General features: G+C 41.1%; 1 protein-coding gene across 3 annotated transcripts in view; it reads right to left on the bottom strand.

Moving 5' to 3' along the window:
* HTRA1 (HtrA serine peptidase 1) overlaps positions 1-17,856 on the bottom strand; it is a 58,776-nt gene that overhangs the window by 28,204 nt on the left and 12,716 nt on the right. The window lies entirely within an intron of this gene.

Genomic DNA, 17,856 nt, shown 5'->3' with positions numbered 1-17,856 from the left:
ACATACAAGCCGCAAACGCGGTGCCGGCAGTGCGGTCATGCCACCATGCTTGCGTCATGCACGCACACCACGTATGGACGGTGCCACATAAAGATGAAGCTGTCCATATGTATTAGCGTTCAAGAGTGTGTGGTTGCTGCACGCTCAGGAATCCTAATTTCAGCACCACCACGGCACTTTTGGCCCATCTCTTTTGGGCCTTCGTTTACTTTAAGGGTTTCTTCTTTCCTGTTGAAATTGTCCAGGACCCAGGAAAAAAAGTTGCAAAACAGTTGCATTAAAAACAGAATCATGTGGCCTATCAAATTTTACAACAGAGCCTAAGAATTCACTTTTTGGGGAAAGAGATTGTATTTAATTACTATAATTGTAAGGAAGAAAAGCAATGAAATGAAAAATACTGAAGAGCACTGTATTTCAAAAAGGAGTTTCCAACTTCACTCTCCCATAGACATCCCTTCATCCATTATCTACAGTAAATGAGGCTTCCATTTTTACATAGAAGGTTCTGGTTCAACAGTAAATGACTTTGATTTACTTCCTTTTTTAAAAAAACAAAAACTTCTCCTTGGCTTAAAAATCGCCCAGGGGTGCCCAAAAATATAGTAGAAGTGCCCCATGCCCTCAGGGAAAATTGGATGTCTGTGTAAAAAAATTAGATCCCTGGGGGGCTCTGGGTGTCTGTATGAGGCCCATGGGCATACTTTGTCACCGTTGTTTTATTCTTTATTCCCTAAAATATGAGGTATTTTAAAACAGTTCAGTTATGAATTCAATTATCCACAAGTATAAACTGGATGCAGTGACTTTGAATACAGTATATATTCATGTATACGTCTAGAAATTTTACTCAAATGATTGTGTAACACTTTTTTGCCAATAACACTGACCATCTGCCTTTCAGTTTAGTTAAGCAGAAGTATGGGCTACACATAAGAGAGATTGCTTTTCTTTCCTTTTCGAAGTAGTTTGTTGTGTGTTTTCAAGTTGTTTTACGCTTCTGGCAATCAAAATGGAGAACCTATTACAAGTTTTTTTTAGCACAATTTGTTCAGAGATGAGTTGCCTTTGCCATTCTCTGAGGCTGAGAGTATGTGACTTCACAAGGTCAACCAGTGGGTTTCCACAACTGAGGAGGTATTCGAACCCTGGTCTCCAGAGTCATAATCCAATGCCCATTTTCTAGGAAGTGTAAAGTCTAACTAATGATCTTCCATCAGTCCTCAATCAGGAAACAACATCCAATCAGCTCTTATCAGTGATAATTTTAACCAAAACAGTTGCTTAATAGACAGGACAATATATTTACTTAAAGCTGAACTATACATTTCATTACATAATTCTTCGTCTTACTTTTTTAAAGTGAAAAAGTAGCCAGTCAGAGGCAACAATTGTAAGTGGTGACAACAAAGCAGGACTAAGGCAATTTGCTTTTCTGATCCACCCAAATCCTCAGCCAATGCTTTTCCATCCATGGGGGAAAGGGGAGATTTAAGTAAAAATGGCAGGCTATCAGTTCTTAATGTTATTATTATCACAGCTGCCAGTCACTGCCCCCAAGGTTGTTTTCCAACTAATTAAGTCTCATGTGTAGTTTGATCTTTACTATTAGCAGAAATTAAATTCTCTGTTTCTTATCAGTTACAACATAGCTGGTTTCTGCTTTTGTTTTTTAAAGGATTATGAGCCTTACGTGATCTTGCCATCAAAGCATCTATCAGTGGGTTTCAGTGGCAGACATATTCTTTCACACAAATAATGAATTTATGGCAGGGTTGAAAGTTCAAAGTAGTTGAATTTTTATCCTGAATTGTAGTGCATGTCTATATCATTGCCCTTTTTCCTTTTTCTTTGATGGTGCTTATGATTTACAGTGGCAGGAGCAGCAATTTTCATGGGAGACAGCAAGCTTGCAGCTTTAAACCTTTTTTCCAGAATGCCCTTTCTGCTTGCCATTAAACCATTTGAATATACAGTTGTCCCTCCATATTCGCTAGGGTTAGGGGAACAACACCCCCGTGAATATGGAAAAACCGAAAATAACAAAAACACTGTTTTTACCTGAGAGGACACCTCTCTAGGAATCTCTAGGTCCTCCAGTGCAACTCTGTGGTCAATGTCCAACATACACTGACCATAGAATGGCACTGGAGTAGCTACAAATGGTCTTTCAGTGCAACTTTTAGTTAAAGTTGACCACAGAATTGCACTGGAGGACCTAGACAGTCCTAGAGAGAACATATTAATGAAATCCGTGAATAACCAAATCCGCGAATATGGAGGGATGACTGTAGTGTTTGATCTTTACTAAACGCAAGCTGTTCCCATCATCAGTTTCCCTGCTTTGTGGCAATCTATTTATTATTGTATACATAACTAAAAAGTTCAAAATCTAAAATTTAATGTGCAGCTTCTTAAAGTATTATGTAACCCAAACCTAGTCATAATGTACACTCTAAATCAGGGGTAGGCAACCTGCGGCCCACATGCCAGATGCGGCCCGGCGAGGCCTTGGGACCAGCCCCAGCCCGGTCCTGCCACTGATTGCCGCCGGGGCCTTTGGCATATCAGGAGGAGGAGGGCAAGGGGGGGCAAGCGGCGGGCAAGGGGGCAAGCAGCGGGCAAGGGGGGCAAGCGGCAGGCAAGCGGGGGCAATTGTCTATAGAAGCCTCAGAAACATGCATTTATATTAACATTTTTTTAAAAAATCAGCAAATTTTTTCGTGTGTCCTCCATCCTTTTAAAAAAGTGTCCTCTATTTGAAAATTTTGTCCTACATGTGTCCCGGTTTATTTATTTATATATATATTTTAAAAATTATTTAATTATTTGTTTTTTGGCTTCGGCCCCCCAGTTGTCTGAGGGACAGCAACCTGGCCCCCGGCTCAAAAAGGTTGCCTACCCCTGCTCTAAATAATTCCAATAATTTTCTCAACTCACAAGACCCACCTTACCTTTCAGCCCAAGGCATAACTATGGGCAGAGACAAATGGCCCAAATGCGGCGTGGCGGCGGCAATGGTAGGGTTCCGGACTGCGCAGCAACTGCACAGTCCGGAACCCTACAACGTGTGGATGGCGGCCTAATGGCGGCCTGCCATCCACACGGGGGTAGCCATCTTGGCGTAAGCGATGCGCAGTGTCCACACATCGTTGTACATCACTTACGTTGTGAGTGCGCCATTGGCACACTCGCAACATAACCTGGGAGATGCAAAAAGAACCCGGAAGAACTGGGTTCTTTTTACCGTGGAGGGCTGTCATGCTGTTTGGCGGCTGTGCTGTCCCTCCAGAGGTAAAATAGAGGTAACCGCTTTGATCTTTTTGGAAAAGCAGTATATAAATAAAATTATTTATTATTATTATTATTATTATTATTATTATTATTATTATTATTATTATTAAAATAGGTGCCTGCAGAATGTACTGGGCCAAAGGGTGCATCTACACTGAAGACATAATGTAGGTTAACACCACTTTAACTGTCATGGTTCCATCCTATAGAATCCTGTGATTTGTAGTTTTGTGAAACACCAGCACGCTTTGGCAAAGAAAGCTAAAGACCTTATAAAACTGCAAATCCCAGGATTCCATAAAATGGAGCTATAGCACTTGACTGCATTATTTAGATGCACCCTTAGGCACAAGACAGATAGTCCCATAGCGCTGTACCGTCACCAATTCTAGGGTTAGGGACCGCACACCAGTCCCTAACCCTAACACAGAGTGGTGGTGGACAAATGGCAGCATCTGTGTACACGGGTGCCGCCATTTTGACTAACCAAAGGCCTAATGATGTGCAGGGAAAGTGAACTACAGTAGGTTCTTCCCTTATGCGGGGTATCTGTTCTGCGTAAGGGAAAACATGTGTGTACTCGAGCTCCATTGAAAAAAATGTGGCATGTGCATGCGGCACAGCCATTGTTTTTCATGCTGTGTGGCTTCAGCAAAAGCTGAAAGCTGCATATGGCGGGGGCGCACTGTACTCCCTTCAGGGAAAGTGAATCAAATAATTATTCAAGGATCAATCTTGTGTGTATACCAGAGCAAGATAAATGTTTGTATACACTACTGTTTTAAAATATGACTCACATTTTGTTTTTAGTACTACTTGTGCATCTGCAGAGACAACAACATTGAACTTCAAGTATAAAGACATAACGTATTTTCTCCTATACTGCAATTCCAAGTAGGAAATTGTCATGGATTTTTTAAAGCCCTAAACTACTATCTGAACCTGAAGTTTATACTCCCTAGTTCATTTTCTGACTAGACTGGCTCTTCTTAATTATTTAATAACTAAAAATAAAGAATGATTTCATGAATGATGTTGGTCCCTTAAATCCTCAGGCAGGAACACCTTGGTTTTAAACAGGAAGTCTTCTCCCATCTAAATTATAAACCACAGACAGTGGTGTATGAATCAGCCAGCCCTCTTCGTGATTATAGTAGCTGCTGCTACAAAGGACCATCAAGAAATAGAACAAGACTTCTTAAGGAAAATGAGTCTAGAGGTTAGAGTAGGCGTTGACAATTCAGGCGTTCTAGGTCCTATTCTCAGTTGAGAGTGGTATCTGACCACAATTTTATCGAGCCTACTTTTAAAACAACAACCTTTTACTAAACAAGGTTGGTCATGAAGCTCAATTAAAACTTAGAAAAACACAGAAGAAACTGCCTTTTAAATTAGCAAATATTACCCACAGGCTGCCAAAAATTCTTCAATGCCCTTTACATTCACTATATCAAAGCTGTCTGAAAATCATGTCAGTGGAAATATTTGAGAGGCATTTATTGACTTTCAAAATCAATGAGGGAGAAAGCATTTGACGAGACAGGAAAGGGGGTTGGGGGGATCAGAGAGCCCACTGCCAAAAACAAAATTACCCAAGGCTGACAGTTACTCCCTAAATGAAAAATGAGAATGTGGCCCACTCCATAATAAATAATCTCCAACATCATCAAGAGGCCAGCCTTTCTCCATTCCAGGAGAATGGGCAATTTGTGGCAATCCAGCAATTGTTGGATTACAACTGCACAATTCCTTGCCATTGGCAACACTAGGAATTACAGTCCATCATCATATGGTGGGTTGCAACTGGGCCACCCCTGCACTACCCTATTCAAATTACCAAGTGAATGAGTGGAAAGAGTAGAAGGACCCTTCTCAAAAGCATGAAATATGAGGGGTCCCTGGGAAGAAAGTAATGTTTTAAAAAGCCAAGAAGGTGATATTATAGAAACAATGAAATGCACAAGATTAGGAGCCATCACAGGAAGAATTCTGCACTCAGAAGAAGGTAACTCAAGGACAGAAGGTGGAAATATTCAGGAACTAATCCCAGCTGATGTAGGGCAAATCTACACTGGCCAAAAATCTGGGACCAGGTCAGACCCAATGTGACACCTGTTGGCATATAGAGTCACAAGGAAAATGTACAATGTGGGTTTTAATAGCAACCAGACAGTAAAGGGTTACTGTGAACCATAATGATTAGGCATTGAAACAGGAAGTGATATCAAAAAGATAGTCAACAAGTGCTGTGAAGTACTGTAGAATGCTGCCAGTCTGAAAAGTCACTCAGGAGGGTGGCTGGGTTCTTTGTGGCACCAGAGGGAGAGGCAAGGCCTAGCAGGCCTCACGGAGCATTTTATCTCAGAGTGGGTTGTTGCTAGTGTGGATGGTGGCGATGTATATATTCTTGTACACAGTGGAACTTCTTCTAAGAATAAAAGTCCCATCTGAGAGAAGTTTACAGTGTCTCTTTGCTCATGAGAAAGGGAGAGGTGTTTCTCCAGTCACAAAGGTGGAAAATCTGGTGCCAAACGTTGACGTGTTGCCTCACGCGTTGGCAACATCAAAAGCATTTTAACACCACCACCAAGGTGTCCCCATAGACCAGCTGAGTTGACACCACATCAGCTCTGCTGGCCTAGCCCCCGTCTACAGACCTGCTACTGCTGCTTCGTCACTAGGAGCCCTGTGGAAAGACTGTAGCCAGGAAATGTCCAGCCATGCAGTCAAGGGTCCCTCTACCCTTTCCACTCATTCATCACATGGGCACCTCAACCTTTTCCATGGAGCTTCTACTGGTGAGGTAATAGTGGGGGCAACTCCATGAATAGCCCATTCCCTTTCTCTGTGCTGCTCAGCATGTGAAGGAGAATGATGTGGCTCTTGGCAGGTGAACAACTGGCTCAGGCCCAATCCAGCGGTCCATGTGCCAAAAGCATGTGCTCATCCTGTAGTTCTGGGGAAACACTTGGGTTATCCCCAACTTTGGTTACTCCAAGGCAAAGTTGGATTAACAGGCAAAACCCACAATGGGGACAGCAGACAGCAGCAGCTTTGGGGTGGGTCTACGGTTTTCTTGCAAGTGTAGAAAGCTTGTAGACATAATGCAATCCCTACTCATGGGAATGTTTAAAGGATCAGAAACAATTCATAACTGTATTTTCTTTGTCCTCTCCATTGCATTGATTCCTTGCCCTCTGCTGGGCTTAAGATTTTATGTTGGCTTTAATATCAATCACAATTACCTATTACTGAGTTCTTCTTTTAACCAACATCAGGAAGTTCCTTCAAACCCTAATCAATAACAGGCTCTGGTTAGTGTTAATTGTTGTTAGCAATGCCAAGCTAAAACTTATCTTCTTCTTCAGGAGAGGAGGATAGAAAAGAAGTCCACAGTTTAGGAGCCCATTCCCTATCCTAACTGGTTAGACCTGTGAACATCTGCACTAGCCCCAGTCTGTTTAAAATCCTCTTGTAAGAGTTGAAGATAAGACTAACCTGGGCAGATAAAGCAGTTTTGTATTGTAAACTCACTGCAGGGATAAAACATTTTTTCTGAAGTACCTACAGGCCCTTGTATTTTATAAATTTAACAGCGGTGTGAAAAAAATAAACCTTCACATAAAAATCATGCATTGTTCCCAAAATATGATGTTAATCCTATGGGATTCCTTTTCTCTCCATCTGAATGTTGACAAATCACATTTTGTTTAGTCACGTGTAATGATGACAATCGAGAAACAGGAAGGAAAGGAGGTACATCACAGCAAACAAGAGGAAGATTAGGAGTGTATGATCCTAAGGCATATTTGCAAGGTCTTGTGTGCCTTCAAGTCATTTCTGACGTATGGCAACTCTAAGGAGAACCTATAATGGGTCTTTCTTAGCAAGATTTATTCAGAGGAGATTTGCTATTGCCTTCCTCTGAGGCTGAGAGCATGTAACTTGCCCAAGATCACCAAGGTTTCATGGCTGAGCTGGGAATCAAACCCTGGTCTCTAGAGACACAGTCCAACATTCAAACCAGTATGCCATGTGAATCTAAGGTATATTCGCAAGGCACCAAGTCACTTTTTAGTGCTTTGTCTGAAGAAAGCTATTGGAACTATTAAAAACTGAGAAATTTCAGAAGAATTCTTTATTGGCTTATTTTCCATATTAATATATTCAGATTCAAAAGAGAGGCTTCTCACACACTTCTACCAATTAAACTGAAAACTAAATAGATATAAATTGATTCTTTTTTTAAAAAAATCATTGTACATAGTTGGGATACACAGCTACATGGAAATATAAGGAATGGGAAAATATGACTCCATACGATTAACTGAGTACTATTAATAAAACAGTACTATTAACAAAAACCATGCACCTGTGTTTGGGTTTTATTTTCATTTTTGACATTTATCTCTTGGAAAACAGGATGCAACTATTGCATTTAGCAAAATGTCTCAGTACAAAGGGAACATTTGATGAGTGCTGATATTCAGTACAGATTCTTGTTGTAGAGACAAAGAGCCAGTTGTCTCCATGGAAAATCTCAAAGAAAATAATTAATTAATGAGTCTGCTAAACTAAAAGCCTAAGATACTAACAGAATATAAAGGAAAGAAGGGTTCCTATAATGCATTGAAGCAATGTAAACATTAGAGAATGACATTTCAAGCTACAGTTCCCGACCAACTGTGGATGTCTACACTGTAGAAATAATGCAGTTTGAACCACTTTAAGTGCTATCACTCCATCCTATGGGATCCTGGGATTTGTAGTTCTACAAGGTCTTTGGCCTTCTCTTCCAAAGAGTGCTGGTGCCTCACAAAACTAGAAATCCCAGGTGTCTGTAGAATCGAGCCATGGCAGTTGAAGTGGTGTCAAACTGCTTTACTTCTACAGTATGTACCCTAAGCTAAATCTAAAGCAATTACATCATTTAACGTTTATTTCACAAGAACTGGTTACAAATTTATGGTTAAAATCCAAAAGAAGTTATTCCTGGAAGTGAACTCGCGCATATAAAACCTACTTCTAGCCATTGTTTCCCCACTCCCACCCCCCGAATCTGGCAGTAACATTTGGGAATAATTCAATAAATCTGTATATCAGAAAGGAATATCAAATATTCAATCAAAACAGCATTTTTAATTCTGCATTTGAATGACTAATAATTGCCCACCTATTTCCATGAATACATACAATATAAATATATATTCATATGATTTGTGTCTGACTATAAAGCAATGAGACTTTGTTTCAAAAGGTACCACTAATTTGAAATGGATATAAAATGTGGGGATTGTCAGTGAAGAACAATTATTGTGATGAATAAAATAGGAAGTAATCATATAGAGCCTGACAATCATTCAAAACAGCACACATTCTCATATGTGACAGTTTGTTGATGCATTAATGTAGCCTTTATAATAAGTTTTTCCATAATCATACTGGAAGCAACTGCAACCCCGCCTCAGTTTTTCTTTGTAATAATCTGGCTAACTTCCTGATTCTCCCTAATTTGTTAGTGGAATTTCCCTTCCTGCCTTGACTTTTCACTACTGAAAGTATTCCATTGTCAAAAGCAATGCCATACACAGATGAATCTAAATTACTTCTATTTTCTCTTATATCCTCAGCAATTTAATATTTCCTCTCTCTTGCTTCCAAAATGATTGGCAAATGTTTTACATTCCTTTTTAGGATTATTTTCTCTTCTAGGAAGAAAAGCGGTTGCTCAAATGTGACTATGGCCAATGCTTGTCATAATTAAGGATTTTTCATGGGACCTGCTAACCCTTTATTCTTTTCCTATGCAAGTCAATGGATTATATTTCCAAAGCTGATTTATATGGAACAAGAGAAGTAGTCTGTTACTTAAAGTAAAGGTAGTCCCTTGACATGAATGTCTAGTCATAACCGACTGTAGTGGGTGGTGCTCATCTCCATTACTAAGCAAAAGAGCCAGCATTGTCCAAAGATGACTTCAGTGGTCATGTGGCCAGCATGACTGCACCAAATGCTGTTACTTTCCCACCAAAGTGGTACCTATCCATCTACATACATTTGCACACTTTCGAACTGGTAGGTTGGCAGAGGCTGGGACTAGTGATAGCAGCTCACCCCATCATGCAGCACTCAGGCCTCAAACTGCCAATCTTCTGCTCTTCCAAGCATCAGAATTGGTGTCTTAACCACTAAGCCACCACCTCCTCAGTCTGTTACTGAAACTAACATATATGTGTAAATTGAGGGTAGGTTTTAGGGTCAAAATTATGGATTTTGATATGACCCTTGGATAACTTAAGGGCAAATAAGAAAGGATCTAAAGGATGAAGTGAAGGAAAACAATGCCAAAAAATTTACAAAATTCCAGCAGGCATAACTGTTTGTGCTCACACTAAAAGCTGGATGGATAGCAGAATAAAGGGGGGGGGGGGTGCTTCCAGGCATTCTTGCCTTTCACCAGGGTATAGTTCTTTTTTTGAATAAGAGTAAAAGTACAGTACCTGTGGATAAGTCGACACAGTTTTTTGGGGGGTCAATTTTTTGACCAAAATTTTTAGACTTATACATGAGTATATACAATATCCTCTGCTCTTAACACTTAGCATCCTGTTATCTTCAGCTTATAGAATGGAGGGACAACCATCTTCCGAAGATAGTTTTCCTGACTATTCGGCTGGACAGACCACCCCGAAAGGGCGGGCTGGAGCCGCCCGTTTTTGCTCCTGAGGGACACTGCAGCAGCCAAACCCCAGCTAAAAGTGGATTCTTTTTGGTGCATGTGGCGGACCCCATGAGTGCACCACTGGCGCACTGTCACACGTCGATGCAAGTTGCACTGCGCTTGCGTCATCATGATGGCCCCCCATGTGAATGCGGTAGGGTTCAGGAACATGCAGTCGCTCCACAATCCCGAGGCCTAAAATCGGCCCGAGACTGCCAATGGGTTTATACAGACTGGCACTTTGTGCTGGCCTGTGCTTGCAATAAGGGCTAAGCATCTGCACGCTCCAAGCCCTACTGCTGGCTGCGAGATACCATCTTGGCACACGCCCATTTACACGGCACGCACTATGATGATGCACGCTGGGCGCAATACCCAAACAGCACTGCGCAGAAGGGGCGTCATGACACTGCGGCACTTATGACACCCCTTCTAGAAAGCTGCTCAGAGCAGCTTCTTTTTACTCCCCACAGGGAGCAGATTGGTGCTGCTGCATGCGGCTGCTGCGGCACCAATCTGGAGCAAAACAGGGCGGCGTAACTCCACCAATCTGTATAGCCCCACTAATATCTGCTTGACTCAACAGAATAATTGCACTCCAAGTCAATGGGGTGGTATAATCATATGGAACAAGAGAGAAGGCAATACCTTTTTAGGCACACAGCTACAGATTTAATGTGGTGCACTGAGTTTCTCCATCTGACCTGCTGGGGTCTCCAGGCAAATCTCTCTCCCTTGCCCCATCCCTGGCTATTAATGTTAGAGACTCTTTGTATCTCTGATTGTCACCTTCAACCACTATCAGAGATTTCCCTCCTGGCTTTGTTCCCATGCAGGAAGAAGAGAGAAGGGGTTAAACTGACTATGCAGTCAGCCAACATTTGCAAAGTTTGGTCCAGCTCTGTTGAGATATCCCTTTCCACTCATACAGCTCTCACATCTCATACTATCTACCTCCCACACAGGCAAAAACAGGGCCTCCTAGTCAGGCCTATAGTGCCCATCACCTTCTGGGACTGTTCTGCCTATAAAAGCAATAATCACCTTTGGAGATATTTCAGAACTACAGTCCTTCCTCCTTTCTTGCGGTCTTCAGACTCGCGTCCCTCGCTTATGTGCGAGTGATTAATGGAGGGGAAAAGAATAGGGTATGCCCCCATGCCCTTGTGCCAATTGAAGCCAATAGGGGTCCAGAATGGATCCAGAACGAAAAAGGAGGGGCAACTGTATAGCTACCTAGCACTACTAGCAGCCTTGCCAAGATTACAAGATGATAGCAAGGAACACACACACATGGTGATGCTCTACAATTCTGCTAAAGCAGAACAGTGCTATTTTTGCAAGCAGCTTGCTATGCTAATAAGATTAACATATGGAGCCTTTTAAAAACTTGACTACAATGTTATAGAAAATTCTGAAATTGAATTTTCTTCCAGAAAGTTTTCTCAGGCCCTATAATCAACTGAGATCTGATTTAGCATGTTTATTCAACCTATATTTAGTAACAAAAACTGGGAAAAAGCCATGTTATTGGCATATGTAGTATAAATATCTGAAATGTCCTTCCTCATTAGCCATTATTTAACAGAACTCGAAGGGAGGGCAGGTTTAAAAAGTTACATTCAACCACTTCACAAGTACACATATTTTCTGCTATGAAATGTTCATGTATTTTTGATAGCACATATGAATGGGGGAAATTGAAGACACTGAAAACTGCTTTAGTTTTTATCTAACAGATTTCTCCCACAGCAGTGAGTGTTCTCACTCACTCCTTCCCTTTGCATCCCCCTGCACTCCCACCCAAATCCTGAACATTAAAGGATTTCTGGATTGGCTCTGTAAGACTGTACGACTGGATATCCGCCTAATTGCCCAACTGCTTTAGATTCAAATTGCTATAATCTGAATAAAGTTGATTACAACACAAGTTCAGCATGATTGGCATTACATATATGTGGAAGTGTGTAATGGGTCAGTCTTGTAAAAGCTTTCAGCTGTCTCACTTTAGGATTTCTGCTTAAACCACACCGTTTTGCATGTTTCAAAATTTTATGCTTTAAAATGTGCCTCATCCAATTTTACATAAACATGCACACAGTTTGTTGTTGTGTGCCTTCAAATTGTTTTGATTGATGGGTACCCTAAGGCAAATGTATCATGGGATTTATTTTTCAGAGGTTTGCTATTTCTCTCACAGTGAGAGAGTATGACATGCCCAAGATCACCCAGTCAATTTCCATGGTTGAGCAGGGATTTGGCCCCAGTTTCCTGGAATCTAGTCCACCACTGAAACCACTACATTACACTGGCTCTATGCACCATTTACATAAATCAAACTACTTTGGCAAGAAATAGACAGAGGGTGGGCAACAGTGAGAAAGGATCAAGACATGCTGGGGTCCCCAGATAGGCCGATTAGCTTCCAGTCAGGTACAAACTGTTGGTTATTACCTTTAAAGCCCTACATGGTTTGAGTCCAGGTTATCTACAGGATCTCCTCCTCCCATATAATCCACCCAGCACACACAGGTCCTCTGGTGGGCATTTACTCCAGCTATCCAGGACTAGGTTTGCAACTGTCAGCCAGACATTTTCTTCAGCTGCCTCTAGGCCGTGGAATGACCTGCCAGAATGACTCAACAACTGAATACACTGCACTGAAGGCCAGGCTCTTCCAGCAGGCTTATTCAGATGATTTTTAAATTGTGAATTTAGATGATGGATTTTAAATGTGAATTGTTTTAAAATGTGTATGTCTTATATGTCCTTTTAAACTGCTGCTTGTTTTAATTAATGTGTTTTAACTGATGTTGTGCATTGATTTGTTGTTGTTCCCTGCATTGTTCCATGGGGAGAGGTGGGTAAGAAATAAATTTTATTTATTTATTTTATTGTGTTACTAATTTTATCATTGCTGTTTCTTCACTGTCCAACTTTCATAACCATACTCTGAAATTGGAAATACAGTGCGCCCGCGCCATACGCGGCCTTGAGCACACGCGCTCAAGCTGCGGCGCGCGCGGGGGGCGGAAGGGGCGGTGCGTCCCATTCAATTGAATGGGCGCGCGCCCCCATTGCACCCCGCATGAGCCCCATTGTTTCCAATGGGGCTCGAGCATAGGCGGAATTCGCCTTATGCAGAGGGATCCGGAATGGATCCCCCGCGTAAGGCGAGGACAGACTGTACAATGGCATGGACAATCCTGACTTTGCTATTGAGTAGTATATCTTTACATTTGAGAAGCTTGCCTAATTCCTTCATAGCTGCCCTTCCAAGTCCTAGTCTTCTGATTTTTTTTTTAGTCCAGTCGCCATTTTGATTAACCACTGAGTGATAGGAAATCTTTTACTATCTCAATGTCTTCATCATCTACTTTAAAGTTATTTAAATAGTCTGTGGTCAATTACAATTGCCCCTCCTTATCCACTGATTTTTTATCCATGGATTCAAATATCCACAGCTTGAAAATATTCCAAAAAAGTATAAATTCCAAACAGAAAACCTTGATTTTTCCATTTTATATCAGGGACACCATTTTACTATGCCACTGTATTTAATGGGATTCGAGTATCCACAGAGGGTCCTGGAACCAAACCCCAGCAGATAACGAGAGCCCACTGTATTTTTGTTTCCTTAATGTTCGACTATAAACCTGCCTCTGCACTTTCTTCCTTGACTTTCTTCAGTAGCTGTTCAAAGTCTTTGCTATTTTTTGCTAGTATAGTGGGACCTTGATATCAGCAGGGGAGCCATTGCCGAACTCACACCCCACTGATACCAAAATCCAAAGGACTTCAAGTCCCATTGTTCCTAATAGTGTAGCAGCTGCGTGCATGCACCACCACTGGGGACAACCAGGGGCTTGCCATCCATGGATACTTAAATCCATAGATGGCAAGTCCATGGATAAGGAGGCCCTACTGTAATATGGTGTCAATACATTTTACCCCATATCACTACTTCAGTACTGTGCAGTATTTGTAAACAAAGGAGTGCCTCTTTATACAGGGTGACCAGATGTCATAACCAAAAAGGCAGGCAAGACACCACCAAATGTAGGGCATTCAAGAAAAAAATGTAGGGCATTACAAAATAAAAGCTAAAACATTCATATAAATATATATCCATGCTTCTTGGCCATACTCAAAATGAAAAGAAATTTTGAAATTCCTCCTTGGCAGAAAGTTGAACTATAGGACATGTCCTGGAAAAGGACACCTGGTCACCCTTGTCTTTGCATGAGTCACTCCAAATTTGTTAGGTTAAAAGAAGATCCTCTGAATGACTTTTTCAAGGCTGCAGTATGTGGTACCAACCTCCCAACACAGATATGCTCCAGAAACTTATGGGCAGTACAGACTGGAGGCTCCGTGCCACCCCTGTAAGCCCTGTGTCTGTGCTGCAGCATCCCCATGCTGTGCTGCAGCATCCCCATGCTGTGCTGCAGCATCCCAAGAGATGTGCAACAAAAAAGCCGCCTAGAGCAGCTTCTTTTTTGCGACGCTGGAAGCAGGAAGGGGCGTCGCCATGAGGCCACTTCCTGCCAGCGACGTCTGGTCACTGTATGGTGGTGGCGGCATCATGGTGGCCCCCCTATGGATGAGAGGCTGACATGATGCCACCTCCATCACATGCTAGGGTTCCAGAGCATGCAGATGCTGTGCGCTCCGGAACCCTAATACCAGCGGCGGCACACCACTTTTGGCCCATCTGTCCTGGGCCTTTAGTTGCTTTCCAAAACTACTTGAGCACATTTCAAGGTGCTAGTTTTATCAATGAAATCTTGGATTGGATTCAAGGTTTCTAACAGACTTTCCCCTTCCTAGCCTTTTTGTTTTGTTTTGTTTTGTTTTGAGGAGAGGAAGGTGCTCCTTCTGCAGGAAAATGCTTTTTTGATTATTTTGCTGCTCATACAAGGAGAGTATGTACAGAATCATTCTTAACATTCTTCCACTTGAGTCTTGCCAAAACTCAGAGTGGTTTCAGGAAAGAGGGGGCCTATTATTGGGCTGATATTTCATAGTTATGTACAAACCTGAAAGTGTGGTTTTAATGTTTTCTGTTCTCTATAACATATTAGAAATTATTTTTCCAGTTATTATAATAGGTCTCGGACAAATGGATTATGAAAGCATGAACAGAGAATAAGGATACATTGATCTACATGCAATTGCTAGTCCCAACTACAGTAAACCCACCAAAGCTATAGAATTTACAAAAGCACAGATTCAGCAACTGAATCAATGTGTATTCCAGCTAGGACTAACAATTGGATTGGTTTGGCTAACAATCTCAGTGTCCTTTAAAATGCCAGAAATTTCTCCACTGCACAGTATTGATGGCTGTTTCACTGGGCTCAGGCACTGTCTATCAAGTAGTCCCTGCTTCATAAGAGACACACATTATTAAACGAGTATTATGCAAAATCTAAATGGAAGAGGGAGTTCACATATTACAGCACATGATTATACTTCTTTTTTAAAAAAAATAAAAGATATATAACTAAGTTAGCATTGGGAATTAAAATGAAACAATATTTAAAGGCCCATTTTGCAAAGAGAAACTGTTATACATAAAAAAAAATTAGGTCTGGATCCCCAAATTCAATCAAGATTTAAAATAGACTGATTGAATTCAATGGGACTTCAGTTAGCTAAGTATGGTTAAGTTTACATCCAGGTCACTGCACTCCCAGAATTATTCAATTACTTTTCTTTTTGAAAAATATCAAGGTGATTGAAGAATTTAATGTAAGTTGCCAATAATATCATAACTATTGATATAAATGCAACCATTCCAACATTTTTGTCTGCAGAATTGTTTTTGCTGCACTGGGAATGAGACCTGCTTTTCCAGCCCCACCTTCCTTTTCCTACAGCCATGCAGACAAAAGCACAGCTAGAGGAAATGCAGACCAGAAACTCCTAACACACACATCATAGTCAAAACACACTCATTAGAGTCAAGGGAGGAAAGCAGCAAAGAAGACAAGGATGTCTGAGAATCGGACTGGAAATCTAGGAAGTGGGTAAACAGGTCAAAAACAAAATAGGCAGCACAATTAAATTTTCTCAAGTAGCTGGTTTAAGAGCTGCATGTGATGCAGGAGGGCTGGAAATGTGTGATGAAATCTGATAGTGTCTGATATTTGCACTATCTGCACAAGCAAACTAAATTAAAGTCTTTGACTTGGATCTCACATTGTTTTTCCTTCATACAAGAGAGGGGTATTTCTATCCACACCTTCCCATCTTTCCCTTCCCAAAGCTAATTTTACACCATTACAAAGTGTCACCCAAACCTACTGGAATAGATTTTCAGAGAGCACAGAAGGCTTGAGAGGGAAGAGGATGGAGAGAAAGTTCTGTGCTGTGAAGTCTGGGCAGGATTCAACTGGGGACATCTGCTGATGGAAGAAACTCCATCAGCAGATTCAGGTAGAGGTGATTCCACTCCTCCTACACAGCAGCCAGAACAAGATGTTCTCCTTCCGTCGCTCCTGCCCCCTGCAATCCTCTGCACCACCCAAAAGGATGTTATGGAGGGTTTCCAATAGAAATGTTGAGGGTCACTGGATGTGAGATGGAATACAAAGTATAGCAAAATAAATATGAAATGGCTAAAGGGATGACATTATAGAGTTACTAGGTAGGTACCTAAATTTATATTTTATTGACATCTTCTCAGGAGGCCTACCTCAAGGTGCATCCCTGAAGAACTTTTTGGTAGGCACTTAGAGAAAAGGTATTTTGTTTTATTTTATTTTTTTAGCCTTTCCAAAAAGCTTCAGTAGCTGTACATGTAAGCTTCTGGCTCGTGTTTTTGATACAGGTACCGAGGAATTTGTTGTTTTTAATAGTAAACTGGCTGCCTATTTTCCAAGATAGAAATGCAAGTTTTGGTCTTTCTTCAGTATTTTTAGGGATACAAACTTAGTGGACACAAAACAGATCTCAAAGAGCAAAACCTGTTCCTCACTCTGATGCTTAAACTTAGTGAATTTTCCCCAAATAATGATTTTCAGATCATAGACCAGAATAAAGAGACGTCTGTATGTCTACAAACATGGGAGATTAGGACAATGCATCAATGCATTTCTATGTTGTTTTCTGGTATGAACTGTTAGAGGCATTCTTCCCTGAAGGTCACAATGCAACTTTTAAACTTTTTTTTAAAGAAAAAGATAGAAAAGTGATATTGGCACTTCCAGGTAAGATACAAAGGAAATGCTTCTGAATTAATCAAGCTATGCAAACAATGTGTTGCAATACGTATTCCTCAAACCCAACACAGCACAGGCTTATTAACTTTAGCTGCAACAGATACGGATTTAATAATAAACAACAGAAGTGATGGTAAATTCTTTAAAAGGTTACAACTGTATCCGCCCTGAACTATTAGGTTTTTTTTAATCAAGCAAATTGCAGAAGCATAACCATCTGAATCCTTAATATGCAACTAATATTTTAGAAAACCAAGCCAAATCCAGCTGGCATATACCCTGGGGCAGCCTCATCCTCCCAAATGTTCCAAGGCTGTTAGGACAATGTCAGCTCAACTTTAATGCATGTTTACTTATGATGCAGTGAGCTCTGCTCTCAGTAAATTTGCATATGAGTTAAGCCTGCAAGAGATGGGATTAGTTGAATGGTGCAGCCTAAGGATTAAGTCCTGATCGTTAATAACTTAAGTACCACTGCTAGGAGTCCTCCATTTATACTAGCTTGCATTTTATGCAAACATTTGGGCATTCCTAGAAACACAGAGCTGTTTTTGAATTTGTTACTGTGTGCCTTCTAGTGCTTCTGTCTTATGTCAGCCTTATCACAGGGTTTTC

Source organism: Sceloporus occidentalis, unplaced genomic scaffold (genome assembly GCF_023333645.1).
Source record: "Sceloporus occidentalis isolate IW3139 unplaced genomic scaffold, rSceOcc1.0.p SCAF_2, whole genome shotgun sequence".
Lineage (NCBI taxonomy): Eukaryota > Metazoa > Chordata > Lepidosauria > Squamata > Phrynosomatidae > Sceloporus > Sceloporus occidentalis.
The sequence above is the reverse complement of the archived record's forward strand: the minus strand, read 5'-3'. Positions and strand labels throughout refer to the sequence as shown.